The sequence below is a fragment of the Micromys minutus genome (genome assembly GCF_963924665.1).
Source record: "Micromys minutus genome assembly, chromosome: 15".
NCBI lineage: Eukaryota > Metazoa > Chordata > Mammalia > Rodentia > Muridae > Micromys > Micromys minutus.
The window spans coordinates 39,485,141-39,491,872 of NC_137984.1; the positions used below are offsets into that span (position 1 = coordinate 39,485,141).

Consider the following 6,732-nt stretch of genomic DNA (forward strand, 5'->3'; position numbering starts at 1 on the left):
AAGGAAGAAGGGAAGGTCTTTTTGACATTAACCTTAGATGGAAGGCAAAAGAAGAGATTGGAATCTTTCGTTATTGTATATATATCCAATATTGAGTGCCTCTTTTTGAAAATAATTTGTTATCATTTTTGTGAGTCCATAATCTATCCTCATAAAAACAGGAAACTAATGGGATTTTAGGGGCTTGTTTAAGTTTTATAACTTTAGGTTCTGTGTACTTGTGTGTGTGTGTGTGTGTGTGTGTGTGTGTGTGTGTGTGTAGTGTTCAAGAGTGTATAGGCTTGAGGACAACTTCCCGGGTCATTCCTCAGGTACTATAAAGTTCAGTTTTTGACACAGGGTCTCTTATCAACCTAAGTCTTGTCAAGCAGGCTAGGTTAGCTGCCAGTGAGCCCCAGGCTACAACATATGTCCACTTGCTCAGAGCCAGGAAGTTCAGGGCAATTAAACCCAGGTACTCATGTTGCAAGGGAAAAGCCCTTTCCTAACTGAGGCCTTCAGCCAGAGGGAGTCTGAAGTTCACGGTCTGAGCTTTATATCTGAGTATCCTAAGAAGGGTCTTTGTGATGACCCAGAGAAACAGAATACTTACTGTTTGGGAAACTCTTTTAAGTTGCCAGCTCTTGAGGACAGATATGTTAAATACTCTCATTTGATCATTACACACTCAGTAGATATGTTAAATACTCTCATTTGATCATTACACACAGTAGATATGTTAAATACTCTCATTTGATCATTACACACTCAGTAGATATGTTAAATACTCTCATTTGATCATTACACACTCAGTAGATATGTTAAATACTCTCATTTGATCATTACACACTCAGTAGAACAACCATAAATGTGAGAGGGGAACATTGAACCTTATTTGAAGGGGACCAATGGTGGAGATGACTCAGCACCTAATTGGTGCGGGAGGATTAAGGGACATCTCTACCCTCTGACTCTGATGGAACAGTGGGAGATTTCATGGGAGAATGTCTTTGGAAAGATTCCTTTTCTCATTCCAATGCTTAATCAATTGAATTTATCTAATTCGACTTAGTGAAGAATGGACTTCTCTGACTATCATTAGCTAGACAATGTAATTAATAGTCGTGTTAATGTTTATTAATCCAAAATGAGGACCTGAGCTCAGTTCCCAGGATCCATACCCTTCTCACAACCACCTGTAACTCCAGCTTCAGGGAATCCCAAACCCAATCTGTCTTCCACAGGCACACACTCCAACACACACACACACACACACACACACACACACACACACACACACACGCACTTGGTACAGATGTAAAAATACACACATTCAGGCTGGAAAAATGGCTCAGTGGTTAAGAACACTGACTGCTCTTCCAGAGGTCCTGAGTTCAATTCCCAGCAACCACATGGTGGCTCACAACCATCTGTAATGGGATCTGACACTCTCTTCTGGTGTGTCTGAAGACAGCGATAGTGTATTCATACATAAAATAAATAAATCTTAAAAAAAAAATCCACGCTCACTGCAGCCACCTTTGCTGCCCACCGCCTCCTCCAACTCGGACTCCAATAGCTTTCTCGCCAGAGTTCTCAAACTCAACTAACCCCTTACTCTTGTAGCATCTGACCACCGGTGTGCCCCACCATGTCAGACGTGGCAGCAGACAACAGCTCCCAGATCACCACCAAGGACTCGAAGGAGACGAAGGAAGTTGTGGAGGAGGCAGAGAATGGAAGAGATACACCTGCCAATGGGAACGCTCAAAATGAGGAAAATGGGGAGCAGGAGGCTGACAATGAGGTAGATGAAGAGGAAGAAGGTGAAGGAAGATGATGAAGATGAAGATGAGGAAGCTGAGGCTCCTACGGGTAGCTGAGGATGATGAGGATGGTGGTATGGGCACTACGAAGCAGAGACTGATGAGGATGACCAGACAGCAAGAGGAAAGCTGATCTTATGCACTGTGACCCATTCAGCCTCCACTTCCCATCTCAGAATTTAAACATGGTCACCTTCAGGTAGAGAAGCAGGCTCTGCCTGTCCACAAGGGGCAGTGCCACCCACAGATGACACACGCTTTCTACCACCCCACCAAAACCACTACATGAATTGGCAACATAGGAGTTAAAAAGAACAAGAACTTCCCAGGCCCTGCTTTTTTTCTTAAAATTACTTAAAATTTTTTGTTTGTATTTTTAATTTATATTTTATATTTTTGTACATATTTTAAGGGGTCAGCATTTTTAATGATAATGGGTGACTGAACCAGCCTTCAGAGCATTTTCTGTTCTACTTCACAATGTCATTGTCTCTAGTATCTTGAGAAGTACGCCATTGTGTAAATATACCACAATTTTTGTATCCATTCATCTACTGAAGGACATCTGAGTTCTTTCCAGCTTCTGGCTATTATAAATAAGGCTGCTAAGAACATGGTGGAGCATGTGTCCTTATTGTATGTTGGAGCATTTTTGGGGTATATGCCCAGAAGTGGAATTACTGGGTCTTCAGGAAGTACTATGTCCAATTTTCTGAGGAACCGCCAGACTGTTTTCCAGAGTGGTTGTACCAGCTTGCAACCCCTCCAGCAGTGGAGGAGTGTTCCTCTTTCTCCACATCCTTGCCAACATCTGCTGTCATCAGAGTTTTTGATCTTAGTCATTCTGACTGGTGTGAGGAGGAATCTTAGGATTGCTTTGATTTGCATTTCCCTGATGACTAGAAACATTGAGCACTTTCTTAGATGCTTCTCAGTCATTCAATATTCCTCAATTGAGAATTCTTTGTTTAGCTCTGTACCCCATTTTTAATAGGATTGTTTGATTCTCTGGAGTTTAACTTCTTGAGTTCTTTGTATATATTGGATATTAGACATCTATCTGATGTGGGGTTGGTAAAGATCTTTTCCCATTCTGTTGGCTGCCGTTTTGTTTTTTTGACAGTGTCCTTAGCCTTACAGAAACTTTGCAATCTCATTCAGTTTTATTTCTCGATCCTTGGTCTTAGAGAATGAGCCATTGGTGTTCTGTTCAGGAAATTTTTCCCTGTGCCTATGTGTTATAAGGTTTTCTCTAATTTATCTTCTAATAGTTTCAGTGTACCTGGTTTAATGTAGAGATCTTTAATCCACTTGCACTTGAGTTTTGTACAAGGAGATAAGGAAGGGTCTGTTTTCATTTTTCTGTTTGCTGAATGCCAGTTGAAACAACACTATTTGTTGAAGAGACTGTCTTTTTTACATTGAATATTTTCAGCTCCTTTGTCAAAAATCAAGTGACCATATGTATGAGAGTTCATTTATGGATCTTATATTCTGTTCTATTGATCTACTTGTCTATCTCTGTACCAGTACCATGCAGTTTTTAGCACAATTTCTTTGTACTATAGCTTGAGGACAGAAATGGTGATTCCCGCAGATGTTTTTTTGTTGTTGAGGATAGATGTTGGTATTCTCGGTTTTTTGTTATTGCAGATGAATTTTCTAATTGCTCTTTCCAACTCTGTGAAGAATGGAGTTGGAATTTTGATGGGGATTGCATTGAATCTGTAGATTGCTTTTGGTAGGATGGCCATTTTTACAATGCTGATCCTTCCAATCCATGAGTATGGGCGATCTTTCCATTTTCTGAGATCTTCCTCGATTTCCTTCTTTAGAGATTTGAAGTTCTTGTCATACAGGTCCTTCACTTGCTTAGTTAGAGTCACACCAAGGTATTTCTTATTATTTATGACTATTGTGAAGGGTATCTTTTCTCTAATTTCTTTCTCAGCATGGTTGTCCTTTGAGTAGAGGAAGGCTACTGAGTTTTTTTTTAGTTAATTTTATATCCAGCCACTTTGCTGAAGTTGTTTATTAGCTGTAAAAGTTCTCTGGTAGAATTTTTGAGGTCACTTAAATATACTATCATGTCATCTGCAAATAGTGATATTTTTACTTTTTTCTTTCCGATTTATATCCCTTTGATTTCCTTTTGCTGTCTAATTGCTCTGGCCAGGACTTTCAGTACTATGTTGAATAGGTAGGGGGAAAGTGGGCAGCCTTATCTAACCCCTGATTTTAGTGAGATTGCTTCAAGTTTTTCACAGTTTAGTTTGATGTTGGCTATTGTTTTTCTGTATATTGCCTTTATTATGTTTAGGCATGGGTTTTGGATTCCTGCTCTTTCCAAGACTTTTAACATGAAGTGGTATTGAATTTTGTCAAATGCTTTCTCAGCATCTAGTGAGATGACCATGTGGTTTTTTTCTTTGAGTTTTTTTATATGGTGGATTACATTGATGGATTTCCATATATTAAACCATCCCTGCATCCCAGCAATGAAGCCTACTTGATCATAATGAATGATCGTTTTGATGTGTTCTTGGGTTTAATTTGCAAGAATTTTGTTGAGTATTTTTACGATGGTCTGAATTTCTCTTTCCTTGTAGGGTCTTTGTGTGGTTTAGGAATAAGAGTTATTGTGGCTTCAAAGAATGAGTTAGGTAGTGTTTTATCTAACTCTATTTTGTAAAATAGTTTGTAGAGTATTGGTATTAGGTCATCAATAAATGTCTGATAAAATTCTGCACTGAACCCATCTGGTCCTGGGCTTTTTTTGGTTGGGGGGCTTTTAATGACTGCTTCTGTATCTTTAAATGTTATGGGATTATTTAGATGATTTATTGATCCTGGTTTAGCTTTATATCTGGTGTCTGTCTAGGAATTCATCCATTTCTTCCAGATTTTTCAGTTTTGTTGAGCATAGGCTTTTGTAGTAGGATCTGATGATTTCTTCAATCTCCTCAGTTTCAGTTATGTCTCCACTTTCATTTCTGATTTTGTTAATTTGGATACTCTTTCTTTGCCCTCTAGTTAGTCTGGCTAAGGGTTTATCAATCTTGTTAATTTTCTCAAAGAACCAGCCCTTGGTTTTGTTGATTCTTTGCATAGTTTTTTTTGTTTCTATTTGGTTAATTTCGGCTCTGAGTTTGATTATTTCTGGCCATCTACTCTGCTTCTTTTTGTTCTAGAGATTTCAACTGTGCTGTCAAGTTGCTAGTGTATGCTTTCTCCAGTTTCTTTTTTGGGGGCACTCAGAGCTATGAGTTTTCCTCTTAGTACTGCTTTCATTGAATCCCATAGGTTTGGGTATGTTGTGTTTTCATTTTCATTAAATTCCAGAAAATTCTTAATTTTTTTCTTTATTTCTACTTTGACCATGCTATCATTGAGTAGAGCATTGTTCATCTTCCATGTTTATATGGGCTTTTTGTTGTCTTTGTTGTTATTAAAGACCAGCCTTAATCTATGGTGATCTGATAGGCTGCAAGGAAGCATTTCAATCTTCTTAAATTTATTGAGGCTTGTTTTGTGACCAACTATATGGTCAATTTTGGAAAAGGTGCCATGAGTGCTGAGAAGGAAGTTTAATCTTTTGTTTTAGGATGAAATGTTCTGCAGACGTCTGTTAACTCCAATTGGTTCATAACCTCTGCTAGTTTCACTGCATCCTTGTTCAGTTTCTGCTTCCATGATTTGTCCATTGTTTAGAGTGGGGTGTTGAAATCTCCCACTATTATTGTGTGTGATGCAATGTATTTTGTGAGCTTCAGTAGGGTTTTTTTTTTTTGTTTGTTTTTTTTTTTTTTTTTTTTTTTAATGAATATGGGTGCTATTGTATTTGGACCATATATGTTAAAGATTGAGAATTCATCCTGATAAATTTTCTATGTAATGAGTAAAAAATGTCTTTCTTCATCTTTCTTGATAACTTTTGGTCGAAAATCTACTTTATTTGATATTAGAATGACTTCTCTAGCTTGTTTCTTGGGGCTGTTTGCTTGGGAGGTTTTTTTCCCAGCCTTTTACTCTGAGATAGTGTCTGTCTTTGTCTCTGAGATGAGTTTCCTGTATACAGCAAAATGCTGGATTCTGTTTATGTATCCAGGCTGATAGTCTATGTCTCTTTATTGGGGAATGTGGAGAGCGGGTGTGGTGGCAGTTTCAAGATGACGCTTGGGACTCCGGCCTAGTCTTGTGACTAGCACCTGACTTCCTCCTGCACCCCCCCCCCCAGATTAGCCACTCCTACCATGCGAGCTTCGCAGGTGCACCCATGACTCAAGATCAGGCCAGATGACGCAGACCTATGAACTGCAGCCATGCAACATGGACTGAGGAGGTGGAGATGAGAGAGTATAAAAGGACTGTGCTTGGAGGTGGGAAGAAGGGGAGAAAGAGAAAGAGAAACAGAAAGAGAGACAGAAAGGGAGAGAAAGATTTTCATGGGCAGGTTGTAAGGTTCCTGAATAAACCGCTTTGAGAAGAACGCTGTGTAGTCGCTCCTTTTCTGCTGGTCAGAGACGGCAGCGACAGGGGAATTGAGTCTATTTTTGTTAACAGATATTAAGGAATAGTAATTTCTGTTTCCTGCTATTTTTGCTTTTAGAGGTAGAATTATGTCTGTGTGTCTTTCTTCTTTTGGTTTTCTTGCTTAGCTATTTTCTTGCTTTTTCTAGGATGTAGTTTCCCTTCTTTATTGGGTTTTCCATGACTTATTTTTTTGTAGGGATGGATTTGTGTTTAGATATTGTGTAAATTTAGTTTTGTCCTGGAATATCTTGGTCTCTCCATCTATGGTGTTTAAGAGTTTTGCTGGACATAGTATCCCGGGCTGACATTTGTGTTCTCTTAGTGTCTGTATGATGTCTGTCTAGGATATTCTAGCTTTCATAGTCTCTGTTGAGAAGTATGGTGTAATTCTGAT

General features: G+C 38.9%; 1 pseudogene across 1 annotated transcript; it reads left to right on the top strand.

Annotated features, from left to right (window-relative positions):
- Nucleotides 1-1,630: 1,630 nt before the first annotated feature.
- LOC308430448 (prothymosin alpha-like) lies at nt 1,631-1,938 on the top strand (annotated as a pseudogene). Its single transcript has one exon. The product of its transcript is annotated as a prothymosin alpha-like (transcript).
- The last annotated feature ends 4,794 nt before the right edge of the window (nt 1,939-6,732 follow it).